Source organism: Phalacrocorax carbo, chromosome 6, assembly GCF_963921805.1.
Source record: "Phalacrocorax carbo chromosome 6, bPhaCar2.1, whole genome shotgun sequence".
NCBI lineage: Eukaryota > Metazoa > Chordata > Aves > Suliformes > Phalacrocoracidae > Phalacrocorax > Phalacrocorax carbo.
Window position 1 is genome coordinate 38321853 of NC_087518.1, and position 24784 is coordinate 38346636.

Sequence of the window (24784 nt, forward strand, 5' to 3'; positions counted from 1 at the left end):
AGAGCACAGTTCACTTCCTGGTGTAGTGGTGCACTCATAGCTGCTCTCAAGAGAGCAGAATTCCAGATGTTACTGTTTCACTGTACGGAGTGGTGCTGTAATTGTTGGACAGCAAGGATATGATTTGGCTACCTGATAATGTTGTATCTGTTGAAATACTTTCACTGTGGCTGTAGTGATGTGTATGTACAGTATGAAGGAACCTATATGATGGATTGCAGTCTTTAAATGCATTTGTAATGCTCAAGTGAGTGCAAGAAGCGCTTAGATTTGAGGATACAATACTGAATCCCATGTAAGGGGTGAATTAGTCTAATCTAAAGCTATTTAGATTAGCAGTATCTAAAGCAGCATATAAGTGTTAACATAGCCAATGTTTTGAAGCTGCCATTCGTAGAATCATAGACGGTTTAGGTTGGAAAAGACGTTTAAGATCATTGAGACCAACTGTAAACCTAACACTGCCAAGTCCACCACTAAACCATGTCCCTAAGCACCACGTCTACATGTCTTTTAAATACCTCCAGGGATGGTGACTCAACCACTTCCCTGGGCAGCCTGTTCCAATGCTTGACAACTCTTACAGTGAAGTTTTTCTTAATATCCAATCTAAATGACCCCTGGTGCAACTTGAGGCCATTTCCTCTTGTCCTTGAGGCAAAAAAGAACAAGTCTTTACTTGTTACTTGGGAGAAGAGACTGACACCCACCTTGCTACAACCTCCTTTCAGGTAGTTGTAGAGAGGGATAAGGTCTCCCATCAGCCTCCTTTTCCCCAGACTAAACAACCTCAGTTCCCTCATCTGCTCCCTGTAGGATTTGTTCTCTAGACCCTTCACCTTCATAATGCTACTTGCTTGCTTTAGTCATGATTACAGTATATATGTAGAGGGGAAAAAGAAAAACCATATATGGAAGTGTTTCTAGATGTTCAGCTCTGGTGTTTCTCCCCCTGTTTCATGGGACTGTTTTTATAGGACACTAAAATATTAATAAAGCTTAGATTCAGTAAAAACAAAGAATGTGAGAACAACATTAGTTGTGGTTGTTCCTATCTTTTTGGTATTGTTTCAGAATATGTTCTACCATGATTGAATGTGCATGTGTTCAAATTTCTCAAACAGATTCATGACTGGGTTGGGGGCTAATCCTGGATTCCTTCCATACCTAATTATGCCATTAGATGTTGTGGATATTCTAGTTGTGGTTTATCTAGTTTTAAATTGTCATTACAGATCATTTAAGTAATTTTAAATGCCCTAGTGACCTGTTGATAAAGGGCAGAAAGCTTCTCTGGTGCTAGCTATAACTGCTACTGTGGCAAGAGAGGAGTGCCAAAAGTTCATTTCTTTTCTGTTCCCAAATCTGTGTGGCCACTTCTATTTTCCTAGTCTGCTTAGCCTGAAAATGGCTTTTGGTTGTGGATTTTTTTGTTTGTTTGTTTGGGTTTGGGGTTTTTTTGTTTGTTTGTTTTACAACATGTAGCAAAACAGGGCCTTGATTTCAGACAATAATGTATTACTTCAGGATAAGAAAAATGGAGATGATGATTTCTGGATTCCTAGAATCCTACCTTGTTGGAGAAAGACTGAGGCGGCTAACATGGGCTTAGGAATATGGAGAAAAGGATCTTCTCTCCTTTCTGGGCATGCAGAATTGAACATTCACTTTGCCTTGTGGTCTAGGTTTATTACTAAATGCTCAAGGAAGCCTAGAGGCATTTCCTAAATGAGGCTGCAACTGTATAGCTTTTAAACTCAATTAGCCCTCTCTTCTGTTTTCTGCATACTACATCGATTATAATAGAGTTTACTTGGTTATATGAGACAGGGAAGGTGTGGGGGTCCCTGTAACCAGCCCCCTTCTTTCTCCATAGTGCAGTGGAATGGCAGCATCTTACGTGGCTCTTTAGCAGCAGCAGCTATCTCTCAAGAATCTTAAAATGTAAATTGTGCTTAAAGGGGGTATGCTGGTATAAAATCATTCAACAGCAAAGAAATAAGTGAGTTAGCTTCCACTAGCTGATGTGAAACTCCTTCAGAGTAGAAAGAATACCGAACTGGATTGTGCTTTGTTTAATATCAACAAGATAGGTTGGCCCAGTGTGTTTCTTCCACACAGTGATCTTCTGAGGCCTGTGGTCTTCTGTAGAATGCAAACTTGAGAGAAAGCAATCTTATCGCTATTATTATTAATTAAAAAAAAAAAAGGTGTCCTAAGAAAATTGCTATTCACAGGAATAAGAATAGTTTAGAGTGTATTTACCAAAGCAGTAGAAGTGATGTTACCATAAAAAAAAAAAAAGTAACAAAAATGAAGACAAAACACCTAATAACTGCCTTAAGGAAAACCCCCTTTGTTAGGGTTCAAGTACAAGAAAATACTTGGCCTGTTTTGAACAGCAGTGTTTTTATAACATGCTTTTGTTGGATCACAGTCGTCTTTCTCTCTTTTGTTTGATCTAAAAGTGCAACTGTGTTAATTTAACAAATTAATGTAATGCATTAAGCTTGTAAAATGATTAAAGGTATTACTAGAACTTTATAGAAAGAATGTGTTTTCTCATTCTGTTAGTTTTTCCCTGCAACTGCAGATGTATACAAAACTGTAACTACATCTGGTTGAAAATTTATTTTTTTTTCCCCGTGGGGAAAATGCAAGATGTTTTGAAGAAATATATTTTTCAATGGACATTTTTCTGGGAAGGAATTTTGTGTGAGGAGAAGAAAAAAGACCCCTTGCTGTCCCAGAATGGTTGCTAGCCTGGTGTTTTTGGTGTGTCTCCAGAATGTCAGAGCTCTGTTGTTGTTGGAGAAGGGCCTGGAAACCTGGGTTTCCGATACTCTGTGTGAAAGTCTTAATGATCAGACTACTATCTATCTGGAAAGTGATCATGCTGCCTAGCTTTTATCCTCCTCTTTCCTTTGCTATGACCTCCTTTCCCCAAAAGAAAATTAAAATAATACAGACATACCTTTTTTTAGTCTAACACAGAATAAAAAATTTCAAAACCTCTTTTTATGTCTCTGAGAAAGAGATATTATTTTCAAAGCAATCTTAACAGTAATGCATAGATCCATTGTTTATGTTGTCTAGTGAAGAAAAAACTATAATCATGATATAGATTTTGCCCTTAGCAATGAAGTAAAACAACTTTACATGTATGGAGAGAAAGGTGCTGTAGATGTGGCTAGCAAGCTCTGTATGGAGAAATGGGAAATTCTTACATTTATTCCACTGAGTCTTGCAAAACAGCATTTGCTGTCAGCGCACTTCTATATGTACCTAATATTTAACTTTATTTACACATAGTGAAAACCAGAACTAAGGTTGACAATGTGAGGGCTGCTTTAAAAATACAAAACCAAACAGAAAAAAATAAGTGTGAGGAAAAAATCCTGTCAATAAAGCCGAAGTGACTCCATATGGAAGAATAGAAAAAATAATCAGTCTGATATACCTGAATTCCTCTCTTCTATTCAAGCAAAAACATGAAAAACCTTCACTTAATTTTGTTGTCAATAATTACAACATCTCTTCTGAAGTACAAATTCTAACTGAAATCAGTACAGTGTCTTTCAAAAATTTCAGCCTATGTGCTAAGATATTACAGGTTTGGTTTTTTTTTTTAATGTAGTTGAACACAGGTATGTCTGATTTTCTTTAAAGCTTCTATCAGTGGAGAAAGAAAGGTGATGGCTGGATCCTGCTCCCATAGGATGCACCTCAATTTTAGTATTTAATGTTTTAATGTTCATCACTTAAATATATTTTGGGTGTTCTGAATAATTACTTTGCAAAAAGAAACAGACACTGCCATCCACCTCCAGGTGAGGTTCCACCTTTTTTTAAAGATTGGTGCTCTTCTCCTTTATTCTTTAGAAAAGAAAGTTTTTAATTAGATTCTGCTTTCCAGATAAGCTGTTCTTCATTTTCAATTCAAGGGAACAAGAGGAGGCAGCACTGGGGTATATTTGGTGTCTTTGAAATATTTCAGTCTGTATTTAAAAACTCACAGCACTGTAACTTTCTCTTGAAAGGCTGCTGTGACATTCAGATGTTTGTTGAACTTGAAAGTATGCTTTGGATACTGTTTAGAAAAATCTAGTGCCCCGTAAGTGCAAGACACAATAAAAAGAAGCAATGCTCAAGACCTATTGTGTGTGGATTGCGGCAAACTGCTTTTCTCTTAATGCTTTCAGCTTACTGACCTGGACAAAAGGTTGTTTCTACATTTTATTTCAGTTATCTATGTGAAATTCTCCATTTCAGATCCTTTTTGGTTTTGTTTTGACCTGGTTTTACAGTTTTTAGTGCTGCCTGTTTAACACATATGCAGTGAACAGCTGCACTACTGAGTTCCTGCAGATGTTGTGAGCCAGTATGATTTTTATAACTGCCTCTATGATGTTCGATTGTGGAAACCATGAATTAGGAAAAAGAAATCATATTCAGTCCTGGATGTCTTCAAATGTCCTGACCTAGGCCTGGAAAAAACAGTATGGTATTTTCTGGCACTCTCTGTACTGAGCTGTCTTGGATGGTTTTCTTCTGTGGCTCCTAAACACATCAGATAAAGTTTGGAGCCATCCAGTAATTGCACATTCCGAGTTCCATTTCATATCTTTAGCAATTCTGTTAAAGTTACTTATTTTAAAGCTCTTTGTTAGTAAATATCATCAGATAAAAGGCTACATACTCTGGGTTTCAGCTCTGTAAAAGTCCATTAAATAAACACTGTATTACCAGCTGACTGACTTCTGAGCTTAGTTTTACTGAGGGTTTTAGTGGGATGTTAACAACTACAGGTATGGCTTTTCTGAATTCCTGACTTGGAGAGAGAATCACTGAGCTTATCAGATCTCCTGTATTTTCCTGATTCCTTCATGTATGAACTTGCCCTTAAGGGGAGCCACCTCTATGTTCTTATTGCAAGTTCAAAATACCTATTAATCTGAAAATAATTTTAGACAGTGTATTCCAGTGTTGAAATAGTGGTGCTGACACTACTGTTTTGTATCTGTACTTTTGTGTAAGAATTTCACATAAATAAAATTCATAATGGAGTTTCTTTTCAAGATAAATGTCAGAGAGACAAACCTTAAACAGACCTGTATCAGTGTGCTTATCTGGGAACAAAGTCAGATGTTAGGGCTGTATCACTGTGTGTGTCTGGAGGGGGAGTTAAAAATTGCCACTACAGTTTCACATGGGTGCACTACACAGTTTTTGGCAGGACTTTGTATAGGTTCCAGCTGGGTTTAATGTTCTCCTTGCTTTGGAAAAGTAAAGTATTTTCTGTGGGGTGTCCTAGATCTCTTTCTCATTTCTCCCATCTCTACCATCAAATTACTCTGTCATAGGAATATATGCAGGATTTCTTTTTCTTTTTTTTTTTTTTTTTTTTTTTTATAGCCGTTGCTAAATAATGCTGCCAAGTTTGTCAAGTCAGAAATGCAATCAATGCTCTACACAGCACTTTTTTAGAGACTGAGATTGAAAAGGAAATAAACAAAATCAGCACTGCTGGTCAAGAGTTGCAAAGAGGTGTTTTCCAGGGGGAAGAATGATAACAGCTAAGCTAAGAATTGTTGGTCCTAGTCTCTGTTGGTGTACAGCATTGTCTTTTTGTCCCTTCCTTATGCCCCACCAAAACATTTTGTCTGCAGGCCCCTCCAGTTTTGGGGGAATTATAAATATAAAGATTTAATCTTCAGTCTTTAGAAGTAATTTTCTAGCACTTTTCCTTGCTAAGATAGAATGAAAACCATAAAGTAATGGTAAATGTCAACTAACTGCTAGACTTGAAAGAACCAGCAGCTGGCTTCTGCTTATGAAGCAGAGAAACTGCGTGGGAGGAGATGTAAAGAACCTCCTCAAATACCCACTCTAACAGAGTGGGGGGGGGGGGGGGGGGAGACTCTACTGAATATGGGTTTTAACCTTTAGAATTCTTTTGCTGTTCTTTCATATTCTAGACTTGTATGAAAATGCAAAATGGCAATAGATTTGCTTCAGGTAAAGGCATCAGACAAAGGTCCCATGCCACTCAAAATTAATTTCTGATAAGAAATGGGGCACTTAATTTGCCTGTATCAATTTTGTGTCTGTTTAAAGATTATGGTATGAATCTCACAAACGTTTTTAAAATGTGTTTAATGAATCATTGTTTGCAAAGATCTTGAATGTGCCTCAAATCAGATGCAATGTTTGAATGCAGCAACCTTATTAACATCATAATTGGAGTAGTACTGAAATGGCAGCACTTAAAAAATGCATCTACCACAAATCTGAAATGATGGGTTTCTTCTAAGTGCAAATAAACATAGGGGAATTAGATCTGGTGGTAATCATTCATGATGTCTAAACTGTGATCAAAAGTCATCTGCAGGTTTATGCTAATATAAATTGAGACAAATTCTACGCTGACAACACTGACCTAAAAGCTGTCTGAGCAAGGCAACTACTGTTTCTTCTACCTCTTATTAGAAGTCTATACCTGCTGTCAAGGAAAGTCAAAGGGTTGGTTTTGGGTCTTTTTCTTGTTAAAGTAACTTATTTTTGCAGTAATTCATAGATCACTTTCTGATATGGAAAACAATATACAGCCTCATTAGTTTATGGCACAATGATTTTTAAATTATTCAGGGTAAACAGACTAGAAACAGAAGAAATAGCAAAGTTTTTTCTGAAAATAGTAAATTATAAGGATTATAAGACCCTTAACTAATGTATCTGAAAAACAAGGTGGCAATCTGTCTGGCTTTTAATCGGAGAACTTTCTGTATCTAGATGCTGATTTTACTGGGCAGTTTCACCTAACTGCTCTCAAGGAATGCTAAATATTGTTCAGTATGGGAAGATTGTTTTCACATGTTTGATGAACTCTCATTTGCAAAAAAAAAAAAAAAAAAAAGAAGGAACTGCAGTTCTGTTATTTCACCTGTTCTTCTTTGAGAAGTGTCCTGTCTTGTTTGCTGACAACTCCCACTATGGAGTACTTGTCCACAGTCCCAGGAATTACTATTAACTCCCCAAGATGGGGGTGGGAAATTAGAACTGGTGATCAAGGGCTGGAAGGGTACCAGCTGGAGGATATTTGTGACAGATAAGAATAACAGGAAGAGAGAGAGAAAAAAAGAAATGGTCAGCACTTTTGGCTTTTTAAAAGTGGGATGAAGATGACTTGCTGTTATGTTTTTGCAATGTCTTCTTTCCAGACTGCTGGCTTAGTCAACCACATCTTTAATTTGCCCAGCCTATAACAGCTGCTTCTGGTGCTACCACAGAAAGAGAAATTATAGTTCCCGAACTTTCATTTCATCCCTCTTACCTATAATCCTCAAGTTCCAGTCTGTCTGACCACTTGGCTATGCTTTTTTTTTTTTTTAATTAGCAGATCTTTTGGGGGGCCCTTAAATATATTTTGCATATACAGAAGTACTAAACAGCCTTCGAAACTCTTGATGAGATGAAAATCATCCTGCTGGGAATATAAAATGGCACATATTACCTAGAATAATGATTTCCATAATTGAGATTTTCATGTGCTGTATTAGAAGGCATCATTTACCTGGGGTCCTGTTCTTATGAAAGGAAAAGAAAAAAAAAAGTTTAAGTTATTTAAAAACGTGTCTGTTTACTTCAGTCTCTACAGTGTTTTCTTGATTCCTCTGAAGAAGGCTTATGGGTTTGGCACAAAATACACAAAAAGCCTGAGATGAAAACTAGCATTCAAATATTTCTGTGCAGTTTGTGGTTCACATACACTTATTTGATTTGCCCAAATGAGGCAGGGGGAGTTTCATAATGATCTTTTCCTTGTACCTGAGACCACTGTGTTGCCTGATTATTTGGTTGATGTGGCACATTGTTAATGAAGTGCTAATAAAGAACATAATTTGGGAAGGTACACTCTTCCGTAGAAGGCAATAGCTCTCACTGCTGCAAGTATCTTAATGTAATCAAAGAAAACAGCTTGTTTTAATCATTTACTAATTGTATGGCACGACCAACTAATCTCTGGGATGTACCTTGGAGACCTGATAACATGTTTCATCGACTTCTGGGGAATCGACACAGATGATGTTGGTCAAATTGCCCTTAGTTCACTTCATTTGCTGGTCTGCAGCTCTGTGGTGATTTGTCTAGAAGACAAAGAAATAAAAGATTTTGGGTAATAGCTTAGGATATGCTCAATAGATTAGACAATAATTGGTCCTGACATTACCCAAGGAAAAATTACTAGAGTTGCTATAAAGGTCTGAGTGGTTTCGTACTAATTCTTTACTTTGGATTTTCAGGTAAAATAAGTTGTGCTTCAAGTTAGCTCTGAGTGGAATTAGATTATTCAGCATATTAAACTGATAAATAATAATGTGTATAAGCCTTACTTTTTTTAGTAATTTAAACATCATAAATCTATGGGTCTATGGTATTCTTTTTTTCCATGCTGTTCTGGTTTGCTGTTCTTGTGAGATTATTCAGACATATAAGACAATAAAAAACTGCCGGAAAATGAGCTCTAGGCTTATTTTTCAGTGCTGCAGATAAGCATTGATAAGATCCTTCTCTGAAAACTCAAATATTAAACCTGTGTGTATTAGTCTTTTTCTATAGGGTAGCTTTGAATTCATTTTCTGTCTTAAAGAAAAATAATCCCACTTAAATACTCAAATACAGGCTTAAGTAATAGTCTGATCTTTATTGGTACCATGCACCAATCCTGATGAAATCTGCAAAAGTCTTGCAGTTTTTCAATAGCTCTGAAAATTGTTCCATCCTTAGCCTGCAATGTTCAAAGGCACCCAAGGAATACGTAAATGACTATCCCCTATCCCTGAAGTGCAGTGGGTTAGGTGATAGATTCCCAAAGCCTTCTAAATTCTTTGCATTCAGGATTGAAAATGCCAGGCTTCAAGTAAGAAATATTTGAGTTGCTTATTAAAGATACTTTATTAAATTGGACTCATCTGAATAAGTCTAGTATCAAGTAAGTATGGTATGTTAAATCTAAAAAGAAATCTTTTTAAATCTATAGTTTTCAGTGGTCTAATAATTACTTTTTGAAGAGCTTGTGGTCTGCAAAATACTGTAGTTATATAGCATATGCTTTAAAAGACTGGTCTGTAGTATTAACCATGCAGTTTCATGGAAGACATTTTGAGAATTCATTTCGGATCCATCTTGTTCAGCTACACCTTCTCTATTACAATTAATGGAGGAATATGCAAGTTTGAATTCTTCAGATAACTTTGAAAAATCTCACATTTGTTATTTGTCTATTTTATAGGACATGAAAACACCACCACCCAGGGAATTAAAGCACAGTGCTTTAGTTACATAATGTCCATTAATGCTAATAAATTTTATGCTAAAGACATATGCTGTACCAGTGCCAACTAAAATATAAGTCTCCCTCCTTTTCAAACCCTGTGACGTGTATTCCTGGGACATGTGGTCATTAAAATGAACTTAGTTGCAATGACAACAGGCGTTAGACAAAGACACAAGATTTCATTTTGGTTTTCAAGAACTTTTATAGCTTGAAATAATTCTGAGCTTTGATCTTCAAGTAATCTTTAAAAGCATTCAAATAGGAATAGTGATAACTGAGTGAGGGATCATCCTACTATACATATGAAATCAAGTGATAATATTTTTTGACTGCTGAAGTGTTTCTATAACCTGATATGACTTGAGTTTTCTCTCAAAAGATTCCTTTGTAATGTTAGTCTGAGGAATGAGTTTACCAGCTGTATAAGGGAAAGCATGTTTGTAACTCCTTACTCACAAATCTTGTTTCTTATTCTATTTCCTACTCTGTATCTCTCACCTAATCAGTAACTGCAGCCTTTTTTTTTTTTTTAAGAAAAAAAAAAATCTCTGCTGTTAGTAGTCCTTCCAGAGTTTGACCCCAGAACTAAGTCTCCTTCTCTTGCAGTATTTTTGGAAATCAGGCAATCAAATCACTCTTGATATATGTGTTAAAGTGCAGCAGTTCTTCTGCTTTCTATGGGTGGAGTACAGGAGGAGGTTGGGATCCACTTTATGAGAATTTGGAGGAGAAGATGATGTATCTGTGAGAGGATAAAACTGGTAGAAGCAGTCTTTTTTCACATCTCTGTAGTGAGCCAACTTTTAGTACCCCTTTGTGCCAATGAAATGAAAATGCAGTAGTGGTTTGGTCTGGTTGAGAATAGGGACCAAACTGGAATAGCTGTGTGTGAGGAGGATGGCATTTTATCAGAGCAGATGAGAGGGTTTTGTGGCAACAAGAACATGAGATGAGGAGGAGCTGAGTGATGGTTGGCTTGTAAAATGCATTAAAAAGAACAAAAAAGATTTAGATACTGTCTGACTATGAAGACTTAGAAAATGCCTGGACTTAGCAAGTGGGAGGATAGTGGGATCAGCTAAAGGGTTGTGAATAAACTTAATGAAAAATAAATCTAAACTTGTAACTAAATGTGTAATGTTCAAGGTTTGCTCTTTTGTTCCCTGCCCTTCACCTCGGACAGAATAAGGAGAGTAGGGTGGTTTCTCAGCAAAATCTTTGTTTTTTTCATATATTGTTCTTGACTACCCCAATCCCTGTATAATGACCAGTGTTGATGTCCTGAAGTAGTCTTATTAGTTAGTCAAAGGATTACCAGCCCTTCCTTTCTTAAGCTTGTCATCAAAGCAGTCTTCAGGAGCAGAAAGAAGGGAGGGCTGAGAGGCAGCATGTGGGTTCAGAGTGAGAACTGTGCCACGTCCTTGTGGCCTGGATCTGGGTGGGCAGGGGAGGTGCCAAGGTGCATGTCTGGGCTGAAGGGAGGGGGAACATGAGTGTGAGGAGAGGGTAGAGAGTGGGGCTCACTGCCTGCAGTACTCTCTGCAGGGCAGAGGGCCCCTGGGAGTCCTCTTATAAAGAGCTCTCCGCAGTTATATTTTATCCTCAATTGCAAGCCTATCAGTTCAGGGCATTAATCACATTTTTAGTATTTTCATTATGTAATGTTTTCGGTGTTCTGTTTATACTGCATTGGTGTTTCTACTGAAAGACTGGAAGACTTCAGCTGAGTTTAGGTGACTCTGCCACCAGGTATATAGAAGCAGCCTCACATAAAAGAGAAAAGGGCTATTATAAGCAGAGAGTTTGTAGGAATGCTATGTGTTGATGAGCAGTAATTATCAGAGCTGGGAGCATTTTGAAAACCTTGCCAATGACTAAGCCTCCATTTTACACCTCTATTTCCCAAATTTCCAGTCTGGTGGGAGCTCATGTTATTTTTAATGGTAGCTACTTTTGTCACTGAGTCCTAATGGATTAGAATCACACTTCAAAAAGTTGATAGTTTTTAATCTTATATTCTGTTGTGGTAAATATTCTTTTTTATTTTTAATATAGAGAGAAACTTGAACGGTCCCAAATCTTCCCACCATCAGTTGCGCTTCTTCCTAACTTTCTGACTAGTTTCAAAGAGAAATCATGTTCTTGCTTTTTCTTCTGTACTGCTTGCCTGCATTCACCCTGCTGCTGTTCTCCTTGCTCACAGACAGACCTGTTCCAGCTCAGTGATGAGTGCCAGTCACGATAGCATAAGAAGCCAAAAGTAGTAAACTTGCTATGAAAAGCTTGCAAACTTGGAAATGCTTAGGTGCCAGGGTTTTAAACCTATTGCAACTTTATTAATGACACCCTGGGGGAAGAATCTTTTAATAGTAAACACATTCAAACAGATTTGAGCTAAAAAAAGTTGGTTTTACTTTGTCTTGGTTTTATGTGTACGACAGCTTTATCAGGAGATGATTTAGAGCAACAGCGGTGAACTCTTAGTTTGGATCATGTTGAACTGAAGGTTCTCCATGACTGAAAATGTTTTTCCAGCTTCATGGGAGCTTTCACCCTCCCACCCCCCATAGCACTTTGCAGTTTAAAAAGAGCTGTGTGTTAAACAGCATTTGCTGAACTTACTGAATAATCAAATATGACTTCATTTTTTTCTTGAAACATTCATTCCTGCTCTGCTTTTGAAATGACACACATGCCAGTGTGCTATTCTTCTCCCCGGTAGTTTCTACATAAAATCTATTTTCCCTGAGAAAATGGAATCTTTGTGTCTTTGTCTCCTCACTAGCTTTCAGGCATGTTTTGGCAGGAGCTCTGACTGTCGAGGCACTGGAGGGGAGGGGCCTTGCACTCATTTGTCAGCTTTTCTTGCATCTGTAATTTTTGTCCACTCAGCAGTACTGGAGGGGCTTAGAAAAGGGGGAGAGCTTGTAGCTCTTGAAAGTCAAACTTTTGAAATGATCGCTGCACTGTAACAGTTTGGGGAAGGGGGGGGGGGGGGGGGGGCGGAGAAACTACAAATGTTTTGGATAAAAACAACTTTAGGTTTAAGGTTTTAGCAACTCTGCATTTCATGTAATTGCATGCCTTTCCCCCATATATCTGTACAGGCAAGAGTACTGTGTTTATGGACTTGTTTATTGCGTGTTGATAAACTAGCTTTTTTTAACGGTGATGAAAATTATTTCGCTGGTGTTCAAGACCTGGTTGTTTCCAACCAACAGATTAACCTAAAACACTTAAAATCTCCTCTGACTTTTGTCCTAATCCTGACTGCAGTCTTCCTTTGCAGGCCATGAGCTTTCATCTCCTTGTGTAATGTAACCAAACAGAAATTAGTTAGGTTTTTTTAATTATTATTAGAAGGCAGATCCCTTCATACTAAAGAAAGCATTTTTCCTCTTCAGCTTTTTATGGAATATTAACGTTGATCTCTTCTCCTCATTTCAGTAGGCTATTTAAGCTCAGGGCTCATACTGTGAGCTGTTAATTAATCAGTGTGACAGATGAAGAAAGTATCCAACTATGAAAGAAAACCTTACTTCAGTGACTAACAATAAGGATGTGAGCCGAAGTGATTTAAAGGATATTTTTTTGTGAATATGTGATAAGGAGTCTTAAGCTGTTTGAGGTAACGATGTTTTTTCGCTCAGTTTGCGTCTCTGCACAAACATTAAAGGGCTCATCAATATTTTGTCTTTAAAAGTCTAGACAGGAGTTAAAAGAGCCTCTCCTACAATTTGAAGAGATCCTGTTTCCCATAATTAATAACAGGAAGCAAGTAAATAAGGCTTTATTGACAAATGAAACTGCAACAGTAACGTGCACCCAGAAACATTAGCTCCTAGCTGAGAAATGTGGCTGAGGTCTGCTGGGTTTAGTGTACGGGAAAAGACTGCTGTTGAAGAGCATTAGAGCTTTGCTCAAGTTTAATTCAGTTATGTGATAGCAGACTAAAAGTCCAAAAGTAACGATAATGCATTTTAATTATTGAGAGTGGATCCTGACCTTTGTTTACATCTGTGTGATAGTCCAAGAACGCTTCCCCCATCATTATTTGAAACTCTTTGAACTCAAAAGGAGATTTTCATGTTTATTTAAAAGCTACCAGAAGGCATTTCAGACATTTCCTGGAACAAACTGTATATATGTATTTTAGGAAGATAAGAAATGAAAGGAAACTTGAGGAAAAGCTTTTTATTTTCTTCCTTTTTGGAGACTATATTTTCCCTTCAAAGGTACCTTTTCAGAAAGTAGTTGGGAACCCTTCCCTCCCCCTCCCCAATTCCTCCCGTTAAAATCAGTTAAACAACAAAAGGGGAGTTAGATCCTCATTTCTTCTGTACCAGTGTAAAACCAGAGCAGTGTTATTTATCTCACTGAGCTGTTAAGGTCATTTCAGGAACTCCACATTGCAATGACAAAAATTCAGTCTTGCCCGTGCCTGCCATACTTATGACTTTCTTTGGTTTTTGGGTTACATTGTGGGGGGAGAGGTTGAAGGGGGAGGAAAAGGAGGAGGTTTCTATGTGAGTGGTTGGGGGGGTGGTTGTTTTCCTAGGGAGCAGCAATGACTGAGTGCAATATTCAGAAGCACTGGGAAGCCCATTTAACTCCGTGTTTGTGCTGGATCTTAAATCTGAGCTTGTTGAATTATGTGTTCATCGTCTGGCATGTCAATTATATGATACAACTGTGTAATACAGACTGTATGTCATCTCAGTGCTGACCTTGAAAAAAGAAGAAAAGTGTATTTGTTTCAATGATTCGTAGACACGCTAGAGAGTAAATCCCTAATTTAGCTATTTAATTTACAGTTAACTACTAGAACTAATTCTTTTTTCTTGTAGAACACCTAACAGCTCATCTACTAAAAATTACAAGGTAGGCCAAAATAAGCCTACTTGTAGAGCTAATGTTTTTCCTTTTCTGTACGTTTTACAGCCGTTGCTGTACAGGAGCATGGCGATGAATACTAAATAGTCTGTCCATAAGGCATTTTGGAAGGAATTCAGTAAATTCAAAGAAGATATCCCAACATTGTATCCTGTAACTTCACTTATTTTTCCCACTGACTGTAGCTAATACTATGAAAGCAACAGACTATATCCAAGGAGAAGATACAGTATTTACAATACTTTGTCAGGTTAAAACATTTACTGGCAGATATACTTTTATTGTTGACTGATTAAATTAAAGATCTGAGCACTTGTACCTAACTTTAAGCATAGGCTTTTTCCATCCGACTCAATGAGGTTATATATTTCCGTAGTTCATAACTGGACTTCTTTTTATTTTCTAAATGCATTTCCTTCCCCTGCTAAGTACTGAGTTCCGTCACCTTGAATCATACACACCAGTATCTAGCTAGACTTACAGCTTTTAAATGAGACAGCTTATGGAATGTGGCACTACTTGACACAAGTGCTTGGGTTCTTACTGCAAATAAACATTTCAGATGTCACTTCAAATGACTGTTGTAATAAGAAAAAGTCAAAAATACAACTGTTGAAGGTGTGCTTTCAGGATAACTGTAAGGTACTGTCAAGTTTTTTTCCTAGGTCAGAACTGTAGTTACTAGTCACTTCCCGAGGGAAGTTTATTGTGGACAAGGTGCATTTTCTTTACCACAAAAAATAGTTGCATTATCTAGCAGAGCATTGAGGAAAATTGTGTGAATTTTTCATTTATTTGGGACCTTTCAAAATCAAGTGTTTATGTGCTGCACATAATAGATCTAGGGTTAGAAATTCCTCTAATTAAAAAGAAAACAATATACAAGTCTTCTTAATAAAATTTGCATATCTTCAGTTGCCCATCCCAGAGAGAGTTTTCATATCAGGCCTAATCTTTGTATTCAGCTTTTGATGCATGCTTTGCATAACTAAGGAGGAAATTTTCATGTTTAAGGTGCTTCTTTTAGAAAGAAAGGTGAGCCATCATTGTACAGTTTGAATTTCTTGAATTTTCAGGTTATATACGACTTGTGTTGTGTGCACTAGTACGTGTGGATTGATTAAATACATATTTCAGAGAGATTAACAGGTACAATAAGTAGTAGAATAATGTAAAATAATGTTCCTGATACAGAGGCAGTTTAATTTAAAAGCTGTTAATATGAGAAACTACAGTCCTAACAGGACTGGGTATTAGTAGCAGAATTTTGTTATCTTAAAACTTATAGGTACATAGTTTTCAAGTGAAAGTCTCTTGATAACTAGCAGTTTCCAGGATATTATCTATATTTCCTGTTTATTTTATGTTGTGTTGGAAGTATCATCTTATGCCTTTTTCTAAAATCATTAAGGCCCTCTTTTTTTATATAGGGTATTATTCAAAGTCCACTCTGTTAAAGTTCTGAGGTTCAAAGTAACTGTAGGTACCCTGATTTATACCACACCTTTTAACACAATATTTCTTTTTGTCCTTTAGGATATTTAATTACTTTGAGCATATTTGTCTTTGTGTGTGTTTGTGATCATTCCTTCTCCAGCATTTTAAAATATTTTTGATTGTCTAATTTACTCAAGGGTAAAGAAAAGCTTATTTCTGTTTCAGCAGTAGGCTCCTTATAAGAAACCTAACTAGAAGAAAAGTGAAGGAAAATGCATTTGCATTCAACTTCAATTATTAAAGTTTCTAATTACATTCCAGACTATTATTTAAATATTCTAAGGGTTTATTTTTATAGTGCTTCACATTAAGGTAGGAACTGTCTCGCAAATCCCTTTAATTCACCGAAGTTAGGGAGCTCAGCTTGCTTTTTTTAAAAAAAAAACACAATAGCTTAATTTTGTACACAATTTAAAGACGGTATTCCCATTCATACTCCTTTCAAATTAAGTAATGATTGTATAGGTGAAAATGCTTGAAGTTACTGTGGATGCGTGAAAATAGATGCATGCAGATGGATTATGACTTAAAGAATTTGCCTGAAATGTTACTTTTACCACATTAGTATTAGCCAGATCTTGGAAGGTTCACCCTACTATGTGCAGGAGCTCTCCAGGCTTCCAGGAAGGAGTGCAAAAGAAAAAATGTTCTGGGTTACCCACAGGTAGTAAAAGCTATGGATTGCCAATAGGATATGGGAGTTCAGGCAGTGAAATTTCAATGGCGTTGACCTTAGAAATTCAATTTTAAAAAATGCTTTAAACTGTTGGTTTCTTGTTTGTAAAATATGGAACAGAGGATATCTGCTAACATTAAAAGATTTTTTTTAAAATTATTCTTCTCTGTAAAGTGGCAGACACTTATTACTGCATTTATTTCAGGAGAAAGAGCTGGCTGATGCTGCGGAGTGGAGAAGGCTCTGGGCTCTCTGGAGTCCTTCTCTCTGTCATATGTCCTTGAAGGGATTGAGAAGGAGGGGCAAAGAAGGGGATTCCTCACTGTGCGTTCTTTACATGATAGTCAGTGGTAGTGTCAAAAAAAGGAGAGAGAAATGCCAATACTCCAAATGCTCATTCTGAAAGGAAAGACTCTTGCTTTATGTACAACAACAAATTAAAAACAAAAGTAAAATTTCTTGCAATACCCATTTCAAGCACAAGCAACTCAAATTGACATGCACCACTGTCAATCAGAGGAGGCAGTAATAACATCTAGCAAGGAGTTGCATCTTTTTTTTGGCAGAAGAGGAGTAAGGGAATACCTGCTCCTATTATTATTGCTTAATGTCCTAGTTTAAACTCAGACTCATCAATCCAGCATGTATTATGTTCTTACTCCTGTAAAAACAAATGCCTGTATTTTTTTAAAAGCCACGAGATGGGAATATGTGATGATGAAATGGGATATTTGTTTGCTTAAATGTTCTCATAAAGGTTTTTATAACTACCTTGGGCTGCTTCTTTCCAGAAGCATTACTTCTTCTAGGTAAGCTAAGTATAATGTGACCAGTTAAATAAGTGGATTTTTTGTTTCTATAGTAAAGCATCTAGGGAGACAAAATAAAGGTCAAGGATACTTTCCTCTTCCACTGTTTTTTTTTTTCTGAATGGGGATAATTTCCCATTCTCACAAACAGCAAGTTCTATTCTTTTTTGTAAGTAGCCAGCACTTTTTCTTTTTTTCTCTCTTTTTTGAAAGATCTCATCTTTTATTAGTTTGTACACTTGGCATAGGTGTAGTTGAAGCGTTCATTTATGATACAGGAAGGGATTTTTGTTAAATAAGAAAACCACAGGCATTACATTCTTCATTTTTGCCAAGCTCTGTACAATATTTTTTCCCTGAGTAAAGTTAGTCTAGGAAGTGGGGTGATATGGCAAACTTGTTTCATGAGTATATAAATCATGCTATTCAACAAGAAATTTTTAGTAAATAATTTTCTTCACAGTATGTTGAATAGTATTTTGGTGCATGCAGTGAGTCTTGCTTGTAAGTAGTATGGTATATAATACCTTCATTTTACTAATTAAATTAGCATATATAAACATCAGCATGGTAATGCTCATGCCTTCAAGTTAGGGCATGAAATACTTTTCAGTGTTTCTTCTCCATCTTGTTTCACTTGCAGAATTCAAATCTGCCCTTCACCTGCAATAAGGTCATAGTTGGGAGGGGAATGAAAACCTGTGGGAGTATATATTGCTGTAAGCAGAGTCTTGGTTGGTTGAAAGAATTTGGCCTTTGGTTCTGTTCCTCCATCACAAGTCCCTCTGATAATGGTGGCAGAACAGCACGTGCCCTGGCAAATATTACTGCCAGTGCAGATACTATAGCCTGCTGTGGTGATGTTGGCTCATTGATGAGGTTTTAACTGTTCATTTTAATTCTTTTAACTGGGAAAAAAGTTTTAAATAATTCTGTATACAGCAAAATCATACCTCATGACACTGAGTTCTGACATTGCAGAAGAGTGCTATGACTCTTTGCATTGTGCAAGCTTCCAGATAGAATTTCTGCAAACACAAGTAGGTCTTAGTGAACTGAAACCTGCTCTGTGTTCCTTTTGTTACTTTATTTGATTGATCGTTAATAGCATTTTTCCTCTTAAATGTGTAATTATATATTTTTAGCAATTATTTCTTAAAATTTTTATATGGATCCTTCTGCCTTAAAATGCATAGAGAACCATCTGTAAAAATCTGTCAAAAAAAAAAATCAACAACCTAAATTATCAGAATGATTTGAAGTATATAAAAAGTAGAGTGTATCCAAGTGTTATTGATTACTTTTTTTTTTTAAATCTGGAGATGTCTAACCTTGATGAGACTCCCATCAAATCAGCAGAAATTTTAGTCAATCTCCAATGTTTATTACGAAGCACAGTGCCTTATGCTTGACTTGCACTTGATAGAGGAAGATATATATTTGTTAAATATTTGCATTTTTGCTCTTTTAATCATAAAAGCCTTTCTCATTTTATGGGGTTTGTCCTTGTAAAGAAATAACTATATCTTTCATTGGACAATATGCTTTTTTTATGACGCTGTAATAAACAATCAGCATTTTTGATATTCTGAGGCAACTTTCTAGTGTTAAACCAATGAAAGCAAGTCCAATACATGATTCACAGTGAAAAATTTCTTTTAAGGGATTTGTCTTAAATATTAAGATAGTTCAAAATACATACAGGTTTTGTGCTTACTAGGAGTTTTTTTTTCCTTCATTTCACGTCTCAAAAGATCAATCTTTACAGATGCTCTCAAGCATTCCCTCTTTTTTTTTCCTTCCAAGTTTATATCTAGCCCTCTTAAAAAGATTTAAAATCGAAGGTGAAGGCTTTGCTAATAGCTGGGTATTCTGCCAAATTCCTGTGAAACCTGAGGCTTCTCTGTGTGAGAAGTTCCCTGCAATGCCTGACATCCAAACAGCACAGTTCCATGACTCGGAAAATGGCAGCCTGCCATAATTTTGGTACTTTTTGAAGACGTTTTTCGACAAGAGTAGCATCTCAAAAGCCTTGTTATCTATAAAACTATGATGAAGGTTTCAAAGACCTGGGAAAAGGTTATTGATGCCCATTGTCAGCTCTGCATTTCCTTAGCTCTGGTCATAAGCAGAGGCTGAGAAGGCCTTTATCTTGTCTGGTTTGTTCCAGGTATTGCCTATTTTGTGATGGCAGAATCTTCTGGCAGCAAAAGAATGATTTTAAATACAGAGCTGACTCTGTCATTTCTTTTCCTCTTCACCCCAAAATTACACTAATCAAAGTCCAAAAGTCATCCTTCCCCTCCCCTGAATAAATTTGCATACCTCTTAACAATTGCAATTCTCTTTCAAAATACCTTAGAAAGGATTTGGATCTGGGATGTGATAGTTCTATTATTAAAATTAAATACTTTATCTGCAGGACTGGTTAGGGCATTTTTATTTTTTATTAAAGGTTTTACTGGATATTTAATTTGAAAAGTTCACATAAGCCGTTACACTTGCCCAAATAGGACTAAAATGTTTTAAAATTAAAAATACAGAGTAGGTACCGTTGCACACAGGGTTTCTTGCAGAAGTTCCCCACAAATTGTGCCTTTAGTGCTATCTTGGGTTGTTAATTATGCCAAGCAACTTTGAGGTACTTCTGGTCCACTGCATTAAATACTAAATAACTTAGTGGGAGGCCACGTTGTTGTTATGCTTGTATGAGGGTGAGATAAAGTAACGTCACTCAATGTGTTGAATACATGTGACCACTGAATGCTAGATTGCTAATTTATATGAAGACCTTCACATATAGAAATTAATTACAGTATATCATTCGTTGCTATTTTTTTTAAAAAATGGCTACCTGATAAATATTTCATGACCATAGGTAAGCAGAAAACTCATTTTTTCCAGCCCGCAAAGCTTTGACTTCAAAACTAGTTCTGTTTTACACTTAATTTCAGTGAACTTTAGGAAGAATGAAGAGATCTGCCTAAAATAATTTGCTGCTGAATGGAAAACAGCTATTCTGGAGTCAATATGTCTGTTTTTTACTATAAATTCCCTTTTAATCCTTAGAAATGTTTTCTGAAGGAGTTTTCTTTAAAAATGAAGTTTAACTTCATGAATCACCATCTTCCAGCTTGACAGAAAAGCTGATATTCAAAGACTGCACTACTTGTGAATTAGGAGTCAAACATGAAGTGAAATCTTCTTACGTTTTTGGTGAGAAGTGGCACTTGATCCTTGAGGCAAACAAATTCACTTCAACTTACATGACACATCACATCACATTACTAACAAGTGCACTGGCAAAGCTATAAGATGAAATGCTACTGTATCTTAAGTTAAAAGTAGGACATATTTTTTCAATTTCTAAAAGTTCTATCACTTCATATATTTGCTTTTGCAATGAAAAATGGCAACAGTCCTGTACAGAAGTGGTCTACAAATTACAGAAAAGCAGCTTATGCTGAGTAGTGTGGCACAAGAAGATGCCAAGCATTTCATCAGAAGAGAATGCTGCACAGTCATGTGGAGATCACAGAGCCCACAAAATTTAGTTATGCTAAGTCTCTCATTCTTAACTAGACAGGAGGATGAATAAAATATAATTTTCATTATATTTTTATTTTAGCAGGCTCAGCAAATATGGTGACCTTGTAGATGGTCAAGACACTTACAGTTCCTGGACAGAAAATACAGCTAGAGAGAGAACATATTGGGGTTTTTGTTTTGTTAATTTTGTATGTTTTCATCAGTATCCTGATTAAGATTACCATTGCCAGGTTTTTTGAGGGTATTTTATGACTGTGTATGATATGCCATACAGAACTGCTTAGATTTCTTTGTTACTGTATAGTGATGTCCAAAATAGTCTAAATTTTCTTTGTTTTATAGTAGAATGAATAAAAGGAAATAATCTTAATACACCTTACCACTGCCCGGCAGTCAGGGAATAAATGATGATTTTCTCAAGTTACATCATTCTGAATCTGCAACAGGAGCCCATATGAATCTGGGTGTCCTGCTGGCTTCACCAGTAACTTGTACTTTCCTTCACCAAGAAGGGGAAAAGGAAGCTTTATAAAAATATTTTGATCAATACTAACAGGTTTTGTTTATTAGGTTTTTAAATGAAATTCCAGTGTCTATATTGGAATTGTGATCTACACGTGGCTAAAAGCAACAAGAAGGCTCACCCATAGAGGTAATGGAATGAATACAGAGAATTTTGTTCTTTGTTCTATAGTTTTGATAAATTGCCTTGTAATAATTTTTTATAGTTGCTGTTTTAATAGCCTTGATAATGTATTTTCAAGACTTTGAATCAGTGGAAGAAGAAAAACAAAGTAGACTTAAAAACAAGCAACAAGATGTAGTGAGGAATGTAACTCTAGCTCACAAAAGCTTTCACTTATAATAATAAAGACTGGAGTTGTAATTAGCTTTTTTGGAGTGTTTTTCACTCCAGCTGCACTTGCCAATACTCTGACTTGTAGGTAATACATACAGACATATCTACTTATTTTCTTTTGCATTGCAGCACATGCACTTCCCTAATTGGCAGCTTGCCATTTATATGTGGAAAGCAAGATTGTATTAGCAAGAGGGAGGGACTGAGATTTCAAATGTCTGCAGTGCACAAATATCTTAGTTGCATTAATTAAGGGAGAAGAGATTTAAGTTTAAATTTAGTTATTTATATCATAATGCACTTAGAGCCTCCATGAGTTACAAATAATCAAAGTCCAAGTAAGAACCCAGACTACCCTTGCAAGTCTTCATATAAGGACTACCCATTAGTTTCAGTTAATGGTGGTAGCTCTATGTAGATATCCAGCAAGAGTAGGCACATTCAGTAAAGCCACTTATTTTTCTCTTAATGCTGAAACTTAAACAAAACTGCTGAGATGTTCCTCCCCACCCAATGCAGAATAGAATTGTGAAGGCATTCTATTTTTTGTGAAGGTAAACATCATAGGTAGGAGCAAGATGATTGAATACAATGCTCTAGAAAATAAATACACCTTACACCATTCAAGAACTAAAAAATTACCATTAATATTCCACACTTTCTTGCAAATCAAAGAATAACTGATGTAGTAACAAGAGTTCCATGAGGCAACGTATTACTGCCCTCTTATATGGATGTATTGCTACTCTTTTGAGAATCATTTGGCACCAGGTCTGTGTTGTCTAGCTAGGCCAGCATGATCTAACTTGCAGTAAAGCATTTAAACGATTTCTATCTCCTTTGGAAACTATTGCTACATCTTAAGTGAAACCGAATGTGAGTAGAACCAAGTGTAACTCTAGATATTGTCTGAGAAGTCAAACATTTCCACTATAAAATGTCAACTTGTGCAAAATGCTTACATGGAACCAACAAGACTTAACCAACTGTCTAAATTCTAGAAGACAGGATTTTTTGTCAGTTGTTTCTTTTTAAGCAAGGACCTTGCACGCTTTTCATGTCTTAAGGCCACAGAAATCGAAAATCTTTTAAAAGCGCCTTTAGGGCAGACTCAGTTTAGGACTTAAGTTTCCTGAAACTCCATTTTTCAGTGTCCCTTTTTCTATTTAGTGCATGACAAGTGCTTGTAGTAATTCAGGTGTTACAGATGATGGAGGGAGGTACCTAGCATTTTCTAGGTTAATAATTACAGACAGAAACGTATTGTGTGTTTTGAGACTCTGCCTGCCAACATAAGGAACTGAATGAATAGGTTTTGAGCACTCGAAAGCAATGCCTTTCTAGACAGAGCACTTGAATTAGATGAACAGACTATGAAGACTTTCTTACACAGGCTGTCTGCTACAGCTTGCATAAATCCGTGCTGAATTAACGCTTAACCAGAATTACTTGTAAAGAGTTGATAGTAGTATTGTCAAATGACTTAGTTCTGTAAAACCAAGGTGGTCATGAATGAACAGAATCACCAATATATTAATGATTTAATCATTTAAACAGCGAGACACTATATTAAAACCAGCAAAGTTTGATCAGCTCTATTCCAGTCTTGCATTTTATATTTGTTATGAATTAGGGAGTTCAGGGGCTTCCCTGCTGTAATCAGCTAGAGGTTACACTGTTGAATCCTTATTATCCACTGGTTTAACAGTCTATATGATCTCTATAGGTTAAAATGAAATCCCCAACTGATACAGCTAACCTTCAACCCAGCTTTGCTATGAACTTATCCAGTTGCTCCCACAAGGAACTCATTCGCTTCCATAAAGTAAACATTTCTTCCTCCATTGTCCCTTCTGATTCTAAATACAGTAGTCCTGATCCTCTAGATAGGTTTTGTCAACTGAAACACAGCACATAAACAAATTTTCCATACAATGCAAAGTGATCTTTTAAGCATCATCAGTAGCCTCTTAAATACTTTTGATCTAGGTGTCAGTGTGAAAATTCTGATGTCATGCGATCCACTTTGCATTTCTTGCCCACTTTTACCTAACTTCAGCCTGTGAGCTGACTGGTAATTATGGTGACACTAAAGAAAGGATACATTTCAACAGAGTTCAGAAAAAGTTGGATGGTGTAATTTAATCTCCTTTATCAGCCTCCACAGAATTCTCCCTGTCTTTTCTCGTCAGCCAAATCTATAATGTCTTGTTACACAGCACTGATTCTGGCTTCACAGTTTTGAAGATAAACTAGTCCCTCTTCCTGGTCCAGGGATTTCTGATGAGAAATTAAATCTTCTAGAATCTTAACTCCCAAAATAAAATGTGAGTTGAGATTCAGCAATCTGACTTAAAAATTACATGATCACACATGTTGTGTAAATTTCAAAATGTTTGCCCTGCTTCATTCCACTAAAAAGATCTTTTTGTCCCTAATCTCTGTATTTACGTCCCCATCTTCTTGTCCTAGCAGGTAAAATTAATTCATTTTCCCAAGTGCTCAGATGAAGCAATCTAGTTTTACTGGGTGGCTTAAAGGACAGCTAGCAGATATTTACTTAACTGTTTACATTTGAAGTTTCTATGATTCTCTTTCAGTCTGAAATCTCTTCTATTAGTTTTTCATAACAAACCACTTATGGAGTATTTGCTTCTACTAGGAATCCTTTTATAAATACAGAAAATACCTATTTAGTGTTAGAGGACAATGATCAGTCATCCTTATGAAGAAATAAATTTAAAAGAGGTGTTTGAATAAGAAATTGTAGTAAATGAAATTTGAATTTTTATTTAAGAGGAGGGAGAGAAACGAGACATTATTTCAGCATCAGTGAGACAGGTTAGGGCTGCTCTGTTGAAGAGAACACTGTTTTGGAGATACTGTAGATTTTGTTAATCTCAGTGAAAGGTAGATTTATCAGCTCTGGAAGGCAAAGGTACACAAATTCCATTTGCCTCATAGCAAACTTCTGCATTTGTTTTTAAGCAATGTGGAAGTACTTTGGGGACAAAAATAATGAATATTCTTGTGGAAAAAGTCTGTCTTAATGTTGCTTTTCACTGCCATGTTTAGGAAATATGTTCTTGATTTAACAAGATAGGTATTATGGTAGGTAAGAATGGGAATGGCACTGTATGGGGGAAACATTGTCTGCTTGTCAT

The 24784-nt window shown here is 36.4% G+C and overlaps 1 long non-coding RNA gene across 2 annotated transcripts in view; it reads right to left on the reverse strand.

Moving 5' to 3' along the window:
- LOC135313918 (uncharacterized) overlaps window positions 1-24784 on the reverse strand; it is a 66526-nt gene that overhangs the window by 27213 nt on the left and 14529 nt on the right. For both annotated transcript variants that reach the window (XR_010373414.1, XR_010373413.1), the window contains exon 2: window positions 8034-8147. This is a non-coding gene — a long non-coding RNA (uncharacterized LOC135313918). The remainder of the gene's footprint in view (window positions 1-8033; window positions 8148-24784) is intronic.